This window comes from Procambarus clarkii, chromosome 32, assembly GCF_040958095.1.
Source record: "Procambarus clarkii isolate CNS0578487 chromosome 32, FALCON_Pclarkii_2.0, whole genome shotgun sequence".
NCBI classification, from domain to species: Eukaryota; Metazoa; Arthropoda; class Malacostraca; order Decapoda; family Cambaridae; genus Procambarus; species Procambarus clarkii.
In genome coordinates, this window is record NC_091181.1 from 22,160,477 (window position 1) to 22,180,790 (window position 20,314).

Below are 20,314 nucleotides of genomic sequence, written 5' to 3' on the forward strand. Positions count from 1 at the left end.
CGGGGGGGATATTAATAGGGTATTAAAAGTATCAACACAGGACAGAACACGAAACAATGGGTATAAATTGGATAAGTTTAGATTTAGGAAAGACTTGGGTAAATACTGGTTCAGTAACAGGGTTGTTGATTTGTGGAACCAATTGCCGCGTAACATTGTGGAGGTGGGGTCCCTCGATTGTTTCAAGCACGGGTTGGACAAGTATATGAGTGGGATTGGGTGGTTATAGAATAGGAGCTGCCTCGTATGGGCCAATAGGCCTTCTGCAGTTACCTTTGTTCTTATGTTCTTATGTTCTTATGAATAACTGGAAAGCTTACATTAGCAAGAAGACCATGTATGCTAGTTACACAATATATTTTTTATGGTAGGCGTGGGACAGCTCTTGCAGACAGAGTTAAGTACGTAGGACTGTTGTAGGCACCACAGTAATAGTGATATGGTTATGGCCATTGGAAGCTGCGGCTGCTGTTGTCAAAACAGTAAGTTAAGTGTCTTCTGGTAGGTTAGGTGGAAAGGAAATTCTCCTAACGTTTAAAAACGTCATGAAAAACGTAAATTGAAAGTCTCTCCCCTAACCTAACAGACTAAGCCATTGGACCCAAACGTATGTCTAGTCCGTTTATTGCCAAGGGTGCCCAGTTTAATCAAGTGGGAAATGTTATATTGTTAATTATCGTCAGTATTTTAAATAATTAAATTAGAAAACCCGATTGCCTTTAATTACTTTCCATATATTCTCAAGCGATTTTCCATTACAAACCTATTGCTATGCTTCAAGGGTCTAGGTGGAAAAAATAAATTGGATGAAGTTAATTTCATGAGGCTAATGATATACAGTAGGGTAAATATTGTATTCAGGATGAATATGGGTTTTAATGTTTACGACAGTACACAAAAAATGAAACTACTAACAAACGCCAATGTATGAAGAAAACACGGAACAATTAACAAAATTATTTATACTAATTACTTTACACTAATATATTTCAGTCAAGGACGGGCAGTGGCAATGCGTCAAGAGTATTAAATGCAGTGTGAAAGTGGGACTGAAAACTGAGCTCCGCAAACGGTTTGGAGAGAATTAAATGGAAAATGATCTACCTAATGATAGGAGTTACACATAATCCACCAAACATTTAGATAAAAAAACAGCTTTTATGGGAATTATTATTTAGAGCTTTTAGGTCTAAGTAAACATTGTGACTAATTCTAAAACAAACTTTAATTTCCTGTACGGCAAATATTTTTTAAATGACTTTAATGAAACAAAATAATATTATTCCAACACAGTAAGATAATACAAACCTGTGTAACAGGGAGACACTGATAAGTAGCATCTTAAATGGGAGTGAGTGAGGGAACAGTGATCATGAGGAAATTTCATTAAACTAGACACGGAGAAGTTATTTGAGAGAAACTTATGGTGCCAGACTTTTCTCACATCTGATTCATATATTTAGAGGTACTTTGTGAATTATAAATTTGGCAGACCTGAACATGGGAGTCTGGCAGTTCTTGGGCCTTGTCTTGTACACATCATAATCAAGTTACCACGCCAGTAATGTTTGTTACAAATAAAGCCCAGGAATGTGGTACACTCTAGATTATTTCAAATAGTAGTGACCCAAAATGGATAACCCTGTCACTAAAAAACATAATTAGAAAACAGGATGCTTAATACAAACGAATTAAGACAAAATATTTAAGAAAAAAAGTATGTATTACCGGGCATGCAAAGAAAGCCTTCAGTGTTTTGCCAGATGAAACAAAAAGTACAGACAACACCTGGCTATGAAAAATGAGTCAAATAACTGATAAGAAAAATACCTAATTTAAATTACAAAATTAGGTAAGGTGCCGAAGAACTTTATGAATATAGAAGAACAAATCCACGTAGAATGTGCAGATGGCATCCTGATAAGTTTAATAATTTCCTTTCTGGTTACCACTAAGGGGCATTAGATTGGTTTTGGAAAAGTTGTTCAATGTCAACCAATATTTTTTGACTAGTTGTATATGAAAATGGCTGCAATAGGTTCAAGTTTCAGTACTGCAGTGTAAATAGAAAGGGAGAATTTTTTTTTTTTTCAACGAATTTTATACATTTTCAAGTCTGAATAAATACACACACCTTTCAGATATAATCATTCTATAACACTTTTCTGACACATTAGCATATAATACAGGATCTGTTGATAGATAATTTCCAAAACATCTTTAGTTTTCCTAATACAAATTTTCAAATTTCCCCCCCAAAATTATGCAAATATGTCATGTTTATTGCTATTATAAAATCAATAAATAAACTTAGAGAAAAAAGCTATCAACAAAATTTAGAGACATGCACTCTACATATACGATGTAAGTTTCATGTAAATTGAATAAAAAATGAAAAAGTTATTAGAACGTTTATGTTACTTTAAAATAAATACGAAAATAATAAAGTCTAAGGTGCTGCCATTTGTGGCTGAGGTTGACATTAACCACTTTTCTCCAAAATTGGCACCCTTACAGATAGGCTTATATGTACTCAGGTGTATAAGTTTCATGCAAATCGTCCGATACAAAAAACAAATTTAAAAAAACTTTTTTAATTTAATTTTTTTTTCAAATAAAACTAATAATAATATTTTTTAATGTATGCTATTTTGATAGCAAAGAGTCAAAGATATGATTTCAGTTGACACTTGTGTTTCATAATCGTTTCATAATAATTCTGACACCTATTTCAATATTTTTTTTCTTCCTTCCTATGTATGCTACGGTGCTGAGACTTGGCCCAGATAAAACTTTTTGTGTACAACTCTTCAAAAAAGTTTGATTGAAATCGAACCAGTTTTCATTTAATTCATTTTTGGGGAAATCTGATACTAATGCCCCTAAACTAATATAATAGGATGCAATGGCGATCACAGGAGGAAGGGGGAAGCAGCAACAGCTACGAGGTCACCTGACCTTCAAGGCAGCCAGGATGTTCCCAAGGGACATCAGAGTCAGAGTTAGCAGGTATTTCAAATATAAGGTTTATAAGGAAACCTTCAAACTTTTTAAAGTAAAAATAAACAAAGTTTCCTATAATCATCATAGAGTTAAGTGAGCAATATTTTCGAGCTTTTCATGCAGCCTTCAATTTTTTATGAAAAAATAGCTAAAAATATATAAAATTTGGGATGTGGTTACAAACGTTTTTCTCTCTTTAGAGCAAGCTTTAATCAGGAACTTGCCCCCGTCTACAGCAGTGTGTGTTCGATCCCTAGTAATGATTCCGAGTGTGAACCTTTGACAAACTGGAAAATCTTTGAGTTCGCACTTATCTCAACATTCTTGTGTAATTAGAATGGGCCCAACAATCTAGTGCATTGCAATTACATGCTAGTTTATATAATCATATTAATTAGAGCCAAAACTTATTAAGTGCAGGAGTTTTGTTGAACGAAATTTGATCAAGTCAGCTCTAATTAACTAATGTCGCATTATTTTTAATGTTAGCACTGACCTGTACAAACTTGACCATATTTATATATATTATAGTTTCAAATTGTAACTACCTACTTAGTGAAGAAGGCAGGCTCGTGATTCGTAGTGTCTCACCTGATTATAGTAAAGCGAGTAGCGACACAGGGTGGGTGGCAAGGGGGGGGGGGTCAGAATCAATTTCTCTCTAAGCGCTGCACTCCCTCCACCCCAGCCCATCTCCACAACACACATGCACATCGCTCCCTCAGTTACTCATTTAGTACAGTGCACCCATGCCCGCCCCCCCCCCAGGATATGACTCTCCTAACCATCCTTCTGAATTTATTAACGTCAGAAGGACATAGTGATCTCGTAGCAGGAGCAAGGAAAATTTCTGAAGATGACAGATAATGAACCAGAGGATAACCCTACTCACAATGAGCCACCATGGCAAATTGTAGGAAACTGAAAGACAAATAAACGAAAAAGAACTGAAGAAACGCCCGAAGAAACCAATTTAGAAGCCAGCCAGAACCCAAGAGCAGCCCCAAAACCAATGCCAAGGACCATCATCAAAACCAAGAAACCAGTAGATGGTCCGACTTGTGCTTACATTGCCGTACTGGAAAAAGGTTATCCAGGATCACATCTTAGAGCAAAGCCTGACATTGGAGGCAGATAACATATCCACAGATATTCCAGATATAATTACTAACCTCAGGAATACAGAAGACCTAGTTGAAATGAAACCAGAGGAAAAAAATCATCAATATAATAATGCAACATATCGCGGTTGAAGTTCACCTTGAGAAGATATTCACTACCACCGCCACGACGGCCCTGCAAGTCCCTGGCATCATCCTCATGCCACCACGACAGGACCTCATGCCACCACGACAGGACCTCATGCCACCACGACAGGACCTCATGCCACCACGACAGGATCTCATGCCACCACAGAATACGGTCCTGGTGGACAGGACCGTATTCGCCAGGAATGGTTCACATGGATCATCGACTAGGGCGACAACGACGACATCCTCGCCAACATCAACGACCAGACCCCGATGTTGATAGCGGCAGCTGTAAAGACCACCTCCAACGCGGAAGTCAACCGCAGACCATCATTGAAGGTAACAATCACCACAGCCATTGCAGTGACCCACGCCACGGACTACGGACTTAGTGCGCAGGAATCGCCATACTACTCACCCAAGTGACTATGGAACGCTTCACGGAGCTCCGGCAGTGCTTCAAGTGCTACCAGTACTTCCACTACACCAGGAAGTTTACTGAGCGTGTGCAGAGATGCAGCCTCTGCACCCAGAACCACCACTATACAGACTGAACATCCTTCCATCGACGCTGCCTGTGGCCAGCCCTGCTGACTCCTGTGGCACTCTACTTTGAGCAACGTTTATACCTCATCAATTCACCGGTCTGACCAGCCTTATGGTATTTGCTTGGATTGGCACTTCCACGGACCCCATCCCCAGATCTCCAGTATCCGCTATTGATACAGATAACTGCTAAAAGAGCCTTCACTTACGGGCTTACCATAACCGTGATATTTGGAACTTTTGTTCCGAGTACCTGAATCTAAAAACAACAATTTGGTCTAACGGGCTATTCAAGCCCGTGCCACCTCTTGGGTGGCTTAAGGGGTCAATAAATTATTATTAGTAAATAGAATAATAAATAATAATAAATTAAAAATAAATAGAAGTTGAACCAGCCTTTGATCATCACATCCAGTCTTTGCAGTTTGCTTATAATGAACTTAATAATAATAATAAAGAAACACTAACATGCACTTAAATCACTTCACTCGCTTGCCTGTTACATCAGCCCGTTTTCTAGAGTTGCCACGACGGACATAAAATGATGTACTAAATTGCTGTTTTGAATTCTGACGCTAAAATGGGATGTATTATTTGAGTGGACACGTTGAGTGCTAACCAACATTGCCCTGAATTTGTAACATTAATCTACAACTTAATTCACAAACCATAATTTATTATGTTTTCTAGTTCGAAAATGGTCTAATTTCGTTCCATTATTTCGTGAATACTATTATCACCTTCTTCCATTCTTCTTCTTTCTAGCAGCAGAACTTAAGTAACAGTAGAAATCATATTTGGACATTAAGGGCAGCTCCTGTTAACGGTTGAAACGATCGCTAAAACAATCCACAAGAACAAACATCAAGGATATTGGCCCACACACGGCAGCTTCTATTTATATTCACACAGTCATTCATATATGTCTAACATACCCTTGAATCAATGGATCCTACATCTATTATGTTACTTGGAAATTCGTTCCACTAAACAACATCCCTGTTACCAAACCAGCATATACCCAGGTCTTTCCTAAATCTAAACTCATCTACGTTTTATTCATTGTTTCGTATTATATTAAGTATTGACATTTGGTACCTTATTCTTGTTATTCCCGTTCTTCCACTTGTTCACTTGGAGGATTTGGGGTGGGGAGGGGAGGGGAGGGGGGGGGAGAAATAGCGTAAGCTAATCTATTCCTTTGAGATGTATTTTATTGTCTCAAACGTACTTGAACTTGTTCACTTCAATCATGCTACTCCTAACTATGCCTTTATAGATAATGTAAATTAAGCTTTAACAATCTTCACATGGAAAGTTCCTAATTCGTGGTGTTAACTTTGTCATTCTACGCATTACACGTTCTATAGTATGGCAACCAAAGCAACTTCATATTCTGAACGAGGCCTAACGAGCTAGATACAGCTGAAGAAAAACCACCAGGTGTTTTATTGCTTAAACTTCTAGAAATATTCCCAGTGACCTATTTGCCTTATTTCGGAAAGTTATGCATAGATTTTTGGTCTTTCAATTCCTACTAATTATGACCAAGATTCCTTTCGCAATCTCATCACCTTCCCTCTGATAACCTGTAACTATCATCATTACCTTGCCTCATAACCTTATTTTTGTCAGTATTAAACTGTATTTGCCGGTCTTTTGATCATTTCAGAATCCTATCTACATCACCTTGAAGTGATTTTAATCCATGCTATTAATACATGGTTGAATATATACATGGTACTGTTACTTCATATATGTTGTTTATTACATGTATGTCTTATGTAAATTGTCGACTTTTATATACTGTTTAGTTCAGGGGTAATTCCACCATAGGAAATTTTTTAGTTGGGAGAGGGGGGGGGGGAGTTGAGTTTTAGAGTTTGCTGGCTTAGCAAAATCAAGTCGAAAATAATACAAACTTGCTTCCAGCGCCACAGCTGACTGTCCGATAATAACAATTTCACTCTTGTGCTCGTCACTGAGCAATGACATTTAATGTTTAAACCAATGGTTCTCAACCTTTTATAATAATTTCACAATCGCCACCCTCGTGTTAAATATAGCAAAGAGAAATGGCACTCACTAATATCACACAACCCAATTTCTATTTTTGCCCCCATGTGGGTCATATGCCCATGTTGAGAAACACTGGTTTGAATCGATTAAAATACACAGTAGATGTAAAAAAAAATCTACTTGACTGTCAATCAAACGATGAATAAGCGAGTTTGTATATATTAGTCAAGATGTTTTTAAGAAAGAATGAAGGCAACTGTAGAGGCCAATTGGCCCATATGAGTAATACATAATACCAGCGAAAATGTACGATCCCTGTTGGTCGAAATCTTACAGCACTCAAACAAACGTTTAACTCCATATACTTCCGCACATTTTCCACAAAACTTGGTGGCACTGCAGCCAAGCCCGTGGCAAGCCCTCACTCGCTTACCCCCACCATCCGACTAACCCTTTCACCCGGTGCACTTACTGGCTACTGGGACACATGGCAACGCTCTGGCAAGCTGGCTAGCACTACCTGGCCATGCAGCTTGAAACCCATATCAGAATCATCTGACTGTGCGTTCGTCGTAATACTACCAGTGTAGCCATTAATTCCTGACAGGGATGTCCCTTGATTTGGTTGGCTAATGGTTTTGATCCAGTTCTCTTTTGGGTATCACAGTAATAAGTCAACCTCGATGTTTGCACGGAAAAGTGCTTTATCATATAAATTTAATAATACGGTCTGACTTCCTTTTGTGTTTTAGATACAGAATTTGAAGCCTATCGTAAGTGTCAGACAAAGAGCGTATGGCGCTTCCTATGTTTAATATGAATTCACGTTCATCATCAATGGAGAAAACCTAAGCGTGTTATTTGTATCAAAGTAATTATCAAGAGAAGGCACCAAACCGGGAAGGCTATGTAGCACCATCAAATGCGCAGAATAATCAAAGGGCGCTAAATATCACCAAGGATGCCAATACGAGAACAAAAACGCATAAGGCGAACGACATCGAAAGTATCCGAGTCACCAAGAATTCTATTGAGGGACAAGTGACCGCGAGGGGCGGTTGGAAAGCAAGACACACGCTCGTCCTGGAAGTCAGGACATTCAAGAAGGACATGCACGACCGTAAGAGGGACAATGCAACTAGGACAATAAGGAGCAGGGCGGCGCTCCATCAAGTGACCATGGGTTAAGCGAGTATGGCCAATACGCAACCTCCCCAGAGCTGTTTCCCACCGCCAGTTATGGTGGAAGGAGGACGGCCACAAGGAGAAACAACATTTAAGAGCACGTAGTTTGTTACCAGTAACAGACAACCAAGAAGCCTGCCAACGGGTAAGGACGGAGGAATGGATAACCGGGTAAAAGTCGGAATACGGAATACCTTTACGAGAGATGGGACAAGAGCGGACAGCTTCCTTGGCGGCAGCATCCGCACGCTCATTTAAAGACACACCAATATGGCTGGGAACCCAACAAAACTCAACCGACTTAAATTTACTGTGAACAAGAAACAACCAATGCTGGATCTCGACAACTATTGGATGAACTGGATTGAAGGACCTGAGAGCCATGAGGGCATTACAAGAGTCAACAACAACTACAAAGGAAGACTGACAACGAGAAAGCAGGAGACGAATAGCATAGAGAATAGCATAAAGGTTTGCTGTAAAGATGCTAGTCTCCGGAGGTAAGTGACACATAAGTGCGATCAGGAAAAACAACAGAATAGCCAACACCGTCCGCAGACTTAGACCCATCGGTGAAGACAGAAACGGAGCGGGAATGAGAAGAAAAGTGCTCAAGGAAAAGGCGTTTTAGAACCGTAGGAGGGGTAAAAGCTTTAGTGATACGGGTCAAGGATGTACAAAACCGCGGAAGAGGGACTCTTCACGGGCGCAAAGAAGGAACAACACGAGGAAAAACATTAGAAATACGAACGGAATGAGTCCTGTAGAGGAGATAACCGGACAGAAAGAGGGAGGTGGTGAAGAGGAACAGGAACCGCAGGACGGGTAAAAGTTAAAGCACGACAGAGGCGAGAGGAAGGATTTGTAAGGACCGCGCAAGATAGCGAAGACAGTAGCGAAGACAGTAGCGAAGACAGTAGCGAAGACAGTAGCGAAGACAGTAGCGAAGACAGTAGCGAAGACAGTAGCGAAGACAGTAGCGAAGACAGTAGCGAAGACAGTAGCGAAGACAGTAGCGAAGACAGTAGCGAAGACAGTAGCGAAGACAGTAGCGAAGACAGTAGCGAAGACAGTAGCGAAGACAGGGGTCTTGGAGAGACAGGAAGCCAGTGTCAACATTCAAGCTAAGGACTGGAGTCGAACGAAAGGCACCAGAACTGAGGCGCAACCCAGTATGGTGCAAAGCATCAAGACGGCGAAGAGTAGAAGGAGAAGCAGACGAGTAAGCAGGGCAACCATAATCGAGCTTAGACAGGACGAGAGAGGAATGTAAAGTAAGGAGAGTGCGCCTATCTGCCCCCCAAGAAGTATGGGACAAGACCCGAAGGAGGGTAAGGGCCTTAGAGCACTCAACACGGAGGTAAGAGATATGGGGAGACCAAGACAAACGAGTGTCAAGGAATAACCCCAAAAGCTTCGCGGAATCTTTGTACTCAAGGGGATGACCATAAAGTGACAAAGATGGACGAAGAACGACCCGTTTCCGCGTAAAAGTCATGGCACAAGTCTTAGAAGTAGAGAACTTGAAGCCAAGATCGGTGGCCCAAGACGACATGGCATCAATTGCAAGTTGAAGCCGGCGCTGAAGGAGAGGCGAATCATCACCCTGACAGCAAAGGGTAAGATCATCGACAGAGAGCGGAGAAGACACCTGAAGGAAGAGAGGAAAGAAGACCATTGAGGGCAACCAGAAAAAGAGTAGTGCTCAGAACACTACCCTGGGGCACACCTTCGTATTGCTGAAAAGAGGCAGAGAGCGCGGTACTAAGGCGCACCCAAAAGGAACGACGAGAGAGGAAGCTGCGGAGAAAGAGAGGGAGACGACCACGAAGGCCAAAAGAATGAAGTTGAGATAGAATATGATAATGCCAAGTGGTGTCGCAAGCCTTTTCCAGGTCAAAAAGGACGGCAACAACGGAGGTCTTCGCAGCAAAAGCAGTACGAATATAGACCTCCAAGTTCACCAGGACATCTGTCGTGCTGCGGCACTTGCGGAAACCAAATTGAGAAGGGGAGAGGAGGTGATGGTGTTCCAGGAACCACATCAGACGAACGTTAACCATACGTTCAAAGAGTTTGCAGACACAACTTGTGAGAGCAATAGGCCGAAAGTCCTTAGGGGAAGTACCCAGAGACCCCGGTTTGCGAACAGGGAGGACAACGGCATCGAGCCAGTCCTCAGGGACTGACGACGACTCCCAGATCCGATTATACAGACTCAGTAAATACTGAGACGTGCTCGGAGGGAGATGGCGAAGCATCTCATAATGAATACCATCGGAGCCCGCCGCCGTAGAACCGCAGAGGGCCAGGGCAGAACGAAGTTCAGAGAGAGAGAAGGGATCATTATAGGGAAGCTGAAGACGAGTGCAGAAATCTAAAGGACGAAACTCAAGGACAGGTTTACGAAGAAGGAAACATTGGGGAAGATGAAGACCAGAGCTAACAGAAGAAAAGTGGGAACCCTTTTCGGAAGCGACCTGCAACGGGTCCGCCAAAAGATTATTATGGAGGTGAAGGACCGGTGAAACATCGGGAACGAACTTACCTGCTATATTGCGGATAAGCTTCCAGATCTGGGTCAGAGGGGTTTCGGACGTAATTGTTGAGACATAAGATGCCCAACATTCACGTTTAGCCGTACGGATGGCCCTACGGGCCACCGCACTCGCTTTCCGAAAGAAAAGAAAAGAATCAGACGTCTGCCTACAGCGGTGCCTCTTCCAGAGCTGCACGCTTACAGCGGACAGCCCGAGCACAGTCCGCATTCCAACAGGGAACGCACTTCCGTGGACCCCGAGAGGAAGAGCGAGGAATAGATGGAGGGCAGCGTTGAAGACAGTGTCATGAAAAAGGAGGAGAGCGCGAGAGAGAGGCAGAAGGGAGAGGTCAGAGAGAGCAGCACTGAGGGTAAATAGGGTCCAGTCTGCCTTAGCAAACTGCCACCTAGGGAAAGAGAAGGAAGGGCAAAAAGAGAAAAAGGAAACAAGGATGGGGAAATGATCACTTCCATGGAGGTCATCAAGAACCTGCCACGTGAAATCTAAGTAAAGGGAAGAAGAGCAGAGAGAAAGATCAAGACAAGAAAGGGTGCGAGTCCGAGAGTCCAAATGAGTGGGCTCAATAGAATTCAGAAGAGACAGGGAAGAAGAGAGGAGAAATGGCTCAAGAAGGCGACCCCGGGTATTCGTTAGAACGTCACCCCAAAGAGAATGACGACAATTACAGTCACCCAGCAGGAGCACAGGCTCCGGCAAGGAGTCTAGGTGGTGTTTCAAATCAGGAAGAGAAAGTGGGACACTTGGGGGGAGATAAATGGAACAAACTGTGTACCATTTCCCCACAAAGATACGAGCAGGAGAACAATGGAGAGGGGAAGGAAAAAGTAAAGGAACAAAGGGAACATCAGCACGAATCAAGAGAGCAGAAGAATTAGAAGCCCCAGCAACGGCTGGGGGGTGGGGGGAGAGAAAGTAATAGCCACGAAAACGACCAGGACGAGCACCAAGCATCGGCTCCTGGAGACAGACACAAAGGGGCGAAAACCGCGAAATCAGAAGTTGGAGTTCGAGGAAATTGGCGTAATAACCTCGAACGTTCCATTGAAGAATGGAGAACGACGAGAAGAAAAAGGACAAAAACAGCGAACAAGGAAGAAACAAAGGCGAAAGAGCAACAGAGCACGTTAAAGAATATCAAGGTCGGGATCAGGGTCAGCAAAGTCAGGGTTAGGGGGCATGGGTAAAATGAGCAAAGACGGAGGGAAGGAAACGGGAGAACAGATCAGAGGTGGGCGGGCAGGGTCGTGAGGAGGAAGAGGAGGAGACAACGGAGAGGAGCAGTCAAGGACAGCAGCAGGAAGAGGGGGAGTAGAAAGAGGGGAGCGCACCCCAGCAAGAGCAGCAACCGAAAGGGAAGCAGGGGCCAAAGAAACCTCCATAGCAGGAACAGGGGGCGCAATCACTGAAACGGGAGGGGAAGGAGCAACAGAGCCAGAAGTAGGAGCTGAGGAAGAAAGCAAAGCCTTCTTACCCGCCGGGGAGGAGGAAGGAGAGGAGCCAGGCTTACGCTTCTGCCTTAAAGAGACTGGTGTCCCAGCAACTTCGTACCGGGCAACGGATTCCAGTGTCTCAACAGGAGAAGCTGAACGAGAGCACACACGACGGCCGTGAGGAGAGCGATGGACATCCGCCTGCACCGACAGGCGGCGGGGAGAGCAGATAGATGGAGGAAGAGGATGTGAAGGAGGATCGGAGGGGGACGAGGAAGAAGACACAGGAGACATGACAGACCGGGTAGAAAGAAGGGGAACCCCAGACAGAGGACCAGGAGGGGGACCCCTCAGGACAGAACACAAAGGAACAGGAGAGGGCAGTGGGCGTATCAGGGTGCAAGGCCCGGAAACGGTTGAGAGTCTGAGGAAGAGGGGAAGGACGAGGAGAAGAGCGCAACACGCGAGCATAAGAGATGTTAGTATAAGGCGGGAGCCGGCGAACCTGCGCCTCGCCTCAGGAAAAAATAAACGCTTCCGGTGCTTTAGGTTGAGGACGGCTGCCTCAAGCTTGTAATGGACACAGGCACGGGAGAAGGTAGGATGGGCCTCACCGCAGTTGAGGCAGCGAGCTTGGGGAGAAGTGCACTCCGACTTAGAGTGACCTTCACCCCCACACAAAGGACAGAGAGAGACAGTCCCAGAGCAGTGGAGGGCACCATGCCCAAACCTCCAGCACTTGTTACAAAGTCAAGGAGAAGGAATATACTCCTGGACAGAGCACTTAGCACCAGCAAGAATGACAGAGGATGGAAGGGTCCTACCATCAAAGGTGATCTTCACAACGCAAAGGGGTTGACGGCGACGACCACGAGGGGGACGAGTAAACGAGTCATCCTGGAGGACAGAATGGCCTTGGGCATCAAGGATATGCCGAATCTCATCGTGGCAATCCTGCAGATTCCGAACACCGGTTGGAACATGGGGTGGGAGGAGAATAGTGCCAACACTGGCATTCATCTGAACGTTCTTGGAGACCCGAACAGGGATCTCGCCAAGATAAGATAAGGCAGCCAAGCGGGAAGCTGCATCCTGGGGAGCAGCAACGACACGTGCACCGAGATGAGTGGGGTTGAAAGTAACAGACGCATCCACGGAATCTACAAGATGCCGATGGAGGGAGAAATCGTCAGGAGGCGCAGAATCAAGAGGGAGGAGATCAAAGTATTTGGCCCATGAAGCAGGACCAAACAAGGCCTGATACGCATCAGCACGGGAAGGAATCGAGGGAGTGTGGCTGGGGCGCGAACGGCGTTGAGAACCCCTAGAGAGAGAGGGGTCAAAAGGCGCAGTAGTCACAACGAGAGACTTAGCCGCACCAGGGGACGAAGTGGTCACCACTGGGGGCTGGAGGCTCGACCCAACCACAGAGGAGGGAGGGGAGCTGGGGGAAGAAGTCAGGACGGTCAAAGGAGGAGCAAGGTCGGGGCCCAACGCAGCGGAAGCTACAGAGCCTGGTCTTCCAATACAGGCCGACTCGGGGGCTTGGTCGCCCACCCCACGAGCCTGAGAGGGTAAAACGGAAACATTCATCGACATAGAGACGAAGAGAAAGAAATTCATTCACGAATGTGCCCCCATACCCACCATGGAGCCACAATTAGAGGCAGGACACCCAACAGGAAGCTATCGCCGATCATGCCAGGGCCCCCCAGGGGTGCGTCGTGAGTATACGCCCCACAAACGCCACCTTAAGAACCGTCAGTCCGTCGAGATCGGGTTCAGCGACGAAAGGGGGATTGACAATAAAAGGTTCCCCTCGCTCGAGACGTTGGGTACTACAGTTCTACGGGTGCAAGAGTATGCCTCCTCAAGCACCCGGGTGCCAAAATAGAAGAAGTCCAAAGAAATAATCCAAAACAAGCAAAAGGTCGGCAGGAAACGACAAGCAGATAGGAGAAGAGGGGGGAGAAAAACGAAACATAAGGAAAAGGAAAAAGCGATCCGGCAAAATTAGAGAAGACAGCAGCAGGAGTGCAAGGCTAGAAAAGGACATGAGGACTGTGCCAAGGAGCATCACACTCCAGCAGCCGCCCACTATGCCCCCCTCACGGCATCAACGAGCTGAGCGGGGAGGGGGGTCGAAGACTTAAAACAATTGATGTTAATGGAAAAATTCTTGGAGATGGTGACTCCAGACACCAGGTTTAAGGTTCAAGAAGCAGGAATAAAAACACTCTTAGAAGCAGCGGACAAAGCAGATGTAATTATGGAAGCTTACAGAAGTCTCCAGGAACAAAGAAAAAGGTCACGCAAAGTTGCACGGTAGTAAAAGACAGTATACTTGGAACAGTGGAGATGGTCGTGGATATACGGGCAAGCCGATAGCCAGACAAAGTCAGGGGTATGTGGAATTTTCTCCGTCGGGAGGTGACGAATTAGAGGTTCAGGCTAGCGCACCCTCGGGTCAGGGAGGAAGTACAACATCGTCCTAGAAATCGAGGTACAGGACAATGGAGACATGGCGAATCCTATTATAATGGACAACGTAGTTCGAGAGGACGAGGATTCCCTTCTCACAGTAATATGCTACACATGTAACAAGCCTGGACACTTCAGTAGAGAGTGTAGGCAAGGCAGGAGAGTGGTGTCCCTCACAGTAAGTAAATACAGTCGTCCGTATAAGAGTTTAAAAGAGGAACTGCCCCAGGTGATGACGTTCATTACGAAAGGATATAACCCTTTCATTAGCAAAGGTATGGTGAGTATTGGGGGTCGGCCTGACCAACAAGTCACACTATTACGTGACACAGGAGAGAATCAGAGCCTAATACTGAAAAGCCTGATCCCTGAATACACATCTTGTATAAACGGACAAATCATTAAGGTACGGGGTATAAATTCAGAGATGGATATACCTGTGTGTATAGTAAAGCTAACCTCTGATTACTTTACAGATGAAGTGATGTTAGGAGTGTGCTCGGACATACCCATTCCTGGAGTACACGTCATCTTGGGCAACGATTTGTGTGGTTCAAGTGTGTTGCCAGAGGTACTGCGCAGTGATATACCAAACGGACATCAAAACAATTTGGAAGATGATAAATGTGATAACATAACGCTAGCCAGTATTCTGGATGATCCCTCGGAAGATGATTAAATGTTAGTATATCCGGCCTGCGTCGTAACCCGAGCGCAGAGTGCTCGACTAAGATGTGCCAGAGAGGATGGACGTATCTTCTGCAGAGGAGGAAGAGGTGGATTTTGGCCTAAAAGGATTGTTCGAGGAACATGCAGCACCAAGTACAGCGAGAGTGTAAGTAAGACCACAATTACCATCCCACATAAAGGTAAGCAAACCAGATTTTATAGCTGCCCAGAAATTAGAATTTGAGAAACATATCAAGGAAGCTAAGGGAGGAAATGCTTGTATCACGTCACCTACTTACTATTACCTGGACGACGGGGTTTTAATGCGAAAATGGCGATCAGACCATGCGCCAGCTGACAAAGACTGGGTTGAAAAGGATCAAGTGATTGTACCTCAAGGTTATAGGAACTCTGTATTGGAAGTTGCCCATGCATTAGAAATGGCGGGACATCTGTGTCCATAAGACATTTAGGAAAATACAAGAGCATTTTCATTGGCCAGGTATGGCCGCAGATGTAAAAAGGTATTGCAGAACTTGTTTATCCTGTCAAAGAGCGGGAAAACCTGCTCCAGCGCTTCCTAGAGCCCAGCCCGTTGAAATTAAGAGTCGGAAGGTGAATGCAACTGTGCTGAGCAGAAGGAAGGATGTGGACAGACCGAGGACAGAAGTAGAGCGTCAGGTTGTCCACGAGCACAGAAGCATAGGGATAATGGAGTTAAGTTCTTTGAGATGTCAGGAGTTGACACGTTTCACAGAAAACGTGAAAGAGAAGAGATGGAGTTGTATAGAGGTGAGAAGTGTGAGATGATGATGATACAAGCATGGAGGAATAGAAGAAAACCGAGGATTCGATGGAAGTCGAAGACGAAGTCTCGGATAAATGAGGAGACGAAAGGGACGATCGTCGGTGAAGACGAGGGAGTGAAGTATGACGACAGGAGACGGAAGTATAATGGCAGTAGATGGAAGTGTGAATCAAGACGTTTTAGAAAAGAAAATAAGAAAGAGTAAAGTGATGAGGGACGGTAGACCTCAGTAAAGTACTTGTGTGCATCAGCCACACCGTCCAAAGCGCTGTGTTCTGAAAACGTACCTATGTATTTTTCAACCTGTTTTCGCACTTTCTTACAGTCAATTTTGACTTATTAAATACGTGTGTATGTGACATACTGAACATACTAGTTTACCTTGAAAAGCTTCATAGAAAACACCGACCTTACCTAACCTTCTTAGTATGTTAAGATAAGCATCTTATTACTTTGTAATTACAATTATTACTTAACCTATACCTATAATAGGTTAAGTAAAAATTGTAGTTACGAAGCAATAAGATGCTTATCTTAACATACTAAGGTTAGATAAGGTCGGTGTTTTCTATGAAGCTTTTCAAGGAAAACTAGTATGTTTAGTACGTCACATGCACGTATTTAATAAGTCAATATTGACTATACGAAAGTGCGAGAACGGGTTGGTATTTTTTTATATACTTATAAAGATGATTTGTTGTTAAAACAGATTTTGTGTGCAGTTGGAGGCAAAGGAGATCCTGTACGCCAAAGATCAGTGGTCAGTAGGTACGGCACCATGTCTACAAAATTATAAGGTATGTCTGATAAGACATATCATGACTAGAATGAGTTAAAACTTAATATGATGGACGCAAAAGGAATAGTGCTACATTCGGTGAAGGAAATTAGTCTGAATGCTCCAAGATAACACTCTTAAAGGGGGGAGGAGTGTTATGGAATGCTTTATCGTGTTATTGCGTCGCATAAAAAAGGCACTGTTATATTAATAGTAATACTTTCAATATTACAGGAAGAACAAGGTTAACGACCGTGAAGGTCGTTAACGGTCAGCACGGTGTGGCTCGTCCGGTGGCGGGAATTTCTGTTAGCCAATCAAAATCACCGGGCGAGGCAATGAGTGCTGGTCGGAGAATGAACTGAACAGAAATCTACTCCCCTCCATCGCGTCGACATCCAGTCGTCACGTACGTACGTGCGTGTGCGTGTGCGTGTGCGTGTGCGTGTGCGTGTGTGTGTGTGTGTGTGTGTGTGTGTCCAGCTGAACCCAACTGTTACAGTATGCTCCACCCTCACCAAGGAAAAGGACGCGAGGACCTAGCGGCATGGTAGACGTCTTTGAAGTTGTGGAAGTCACCGTCTTTGATATATAGAGGTCGGCGTTGAGGTAACACGCAGTTTCCCGATAGTGGTACTAATTCCGGAAAAGTAGATGATCCTTAAGTGGGAGGAATCACCGGATGAGTGACGACTTTCTCATAGTATCTCAAGTTATATATATAACTGTACATATTATGTACAGTGCCTTAACATATATACATGTATTATATTGTATATAATGTACTCTCATGTATTTCGTGATATAGCCGAATATATCCATGATGCAGTCTTTTCCAAAACTATTTCTTGTCCTTTGTCAGACCTCAGCACCACGTGTGTCGCACCTGACAATAGGTCACGCTGAGGCTGACACCTGAAAAAATTAATGTACCCCATTATATTACAAAGCATAAGAAAAACACTCAGAACAAACCTATTTTAAATGTGTTGGGTTTTCGACAGTTCGATCCCAACAAACTATGTGAGTACACACACACACACACACACGTGTGTATGCCAAGGACACCTACGGTGACGACAACGCCTACGGTGACGACAACGCCTACGGTGACGAGGTTTATGAAGTAGAAGAAATTTTTAATTTAAAAAGTTTTCAAATGAACACACATGTGTATGCCGAGGACGCCTACGGTGACAACGGCGCCGCTGACCAGACCACACACTAGAAGGTGAAGGGACGACGACGTTTCGTCGTCGTCCCTTCACCTTCTAGTGTGTGGTCTGGTCAACTTACTTTAGCCACGTTATTGTGACTCATTGCCTGCAATGGCGCCGTATACGGTGACAACGACGACGCCATCCGCTTCCTTCCTTCACAAACAACCCTTTGTTACGATTGTGTACACTCGTGTCACTACTCCTGTCTTGCCTCCCCTGTACATTCCTAAGGTAATGTGGTGATGCAACCTAGTGGGCTGGATAGCAGAGACCCAGTTTTCGTCTTTCCCACATCGCTTGCTTTTTACGCTGCTGATCACAGTACTCACAAGCCAATTGTGACCTTGTACAACCCTTATGCGTTTTGTATCTCCTACTCGGTGCTGTGTAAAAACCTATCATGTTTCAACGTGCATAGTCCAAAGGGCATTGGTCGTTCAAAATGTTCAATAGACATCATTAAGAACAAATCTTTCGTTAAACGAGACAAGTCAAAGGGATAAAATTTGCATACAAATCTGTGAAGATGGAAAGAAAAAGGAATTGGAAAAGAAGGATGTCCCAGCTGTGTTACTGAGTGTTGTACCAGAGCCCTGTAGTGGGCCTGATGGTGACCACTTCCAGTCCGTCCATGCTCCCACACGCTCTGGTAGGGAGGGGGGGGGGGGGGAAGAGCTACAGACAAATTTTCTCCCACTGCACCAACATCCGCTTGGAGCCGATCAAGGGAATGCTGGTCCAAGCCTGGTGTTAGTTGCTGCTGCTGCTACCATTTGCCTTTGTGGGTTACTGGTGTCCACTGAGGGTGACCAGACTGAATCGAGAATTCCATCCTACATGCACCTGAACTCAAACATCAAAACTGTATTAGCGTATGTCCTAGGTCTCCTTGACATATGCTATCTTAAGAGCAGGATGATTTCTGCGGATGGAAATCCTGGGGAATAGAAGATTGCAGTGATACCGGGTCATTTTAAAATGATGCCGTACTAAATGCCTTTATGTATGAGTATATCTAAAGAAAGCGTCAGTGGATAGATCATGTGAATTATTACACACATCATAAAATGAGGTAAAATACACACAAAGGGATGAGTTACCTCATCCCTTTGTGTGTATTTTACCTCAATAAACTTATTATATTGAAATTTAAATAAGATCAATTAAAGATCAAGATGAGAATACAGGGAAGTGTGCAACCACTGTGGAGTCGGGCAACTTTGGGGAAGATTACTTCCTTTCAGTAAATATATTTAGAGTGCTGTTCTGTATTATCTAGCTTAACCAGATGCCACTTGTAGCAAGTATTGGTAAATTGTCCGAGTGACTGATTAATGTAACTGTGGGTGTTTACTTAACAATTGCTCAAATAATTCACGTTAATTGTATCCGATTGATGGTCGTCCGCGTGACGTTAACGCAATCGATTTAATGTCTGACATTGTTGTTAAAGTAATTTACTTGTGTTGTTGTATGTCTTAGTGGCATTGAGTAAAGTAACGTAAATTACTTGTGGGTGTGTTATTGTGGTGATTGTCTTGGTGACATTGTTGTGTACGCTGTTACAACCCTGGGTTCTTAGTTGGAAACCAGAGGTCAAATTGAGCTCTAAATAATTACTATACATTAATTGACAGGATTGGATCATGTGAGAAGGATATTTAATTAACAATAACATTCACATTCATGGAGCCTGAATTCCTAGGTGTGCCTTTGGTTCCGTCTTCCTTGCCAGACTTAAGATGATAAATCTTGTTTCTCACAGAGCATTCAGACTCTGAGATTGTTGATTATTAAATATAATATTTAACTAGTTATCAGCTATTCTTAGAACTGTTTAAGTAACTAATAATGAATGTCGGTGAAGACTTATAATGTTTATGGCTGTATGATCAGCTAGGCTTGCTTCCCGGCAGCATATTTATGAGAGCGGAGGGGGCTGTGTTCGGTCTCTGTGTCTGGCTGTTGTGTTCACTTCTACCCTCGTGGGCTCCGATCTCCCCCTCCTCCTCCCTTATCTTAGAGAATCAAGGTTGAATAAGGTAAGTATAATACTTAGAGTCCATGTTCTGGCAAATTTGTCTAGTTTATATTCTGGTGTAGTCTAAGCTAGTGCTTTTATCACTAAGATTACTCTAGGCTGTTTTAGTGAAACCAAGTTTGCTCAAGTGATACCAGGCTACCTAGAACCATTACTAGTGTCCTTCCAAGTAGTCTTTACCCTAGTTGCAATTGTAAACCTTGCATCCTGTCTGTGTGGACTAATGCATTTAACGTGAGGTAGAGTGGTAAAGAAAATTATTGTATTAATGTATATGGGGGTTATTAGAGGGTTTAATAAACAAGTTAGTTTATAAGAAGTAT

The 20,314-nt window shown here is 43.8% G+C and overlaps 1 long non-coding RNA gene and 1 pseudogene across 2 annotated transcripts in view; one reads left to right on the top strand and one right to left on the bottom strand.

Moving 5' to 3' along the window:
- Positions 1-20,314, bottom strand: part of LOC123772845 (uncharacterized) — a 127,563-nt gene that overhangs the window by 12,501 nt on the left and 94,748 nt on the right. The gene's annotated exons all lie outside the window — the stretch shown is intronic.
- Positions 18,193-18,869, top strand: LOC123749277 (motile sperm domain-containing protein 1-like; annotated as a pseudogene).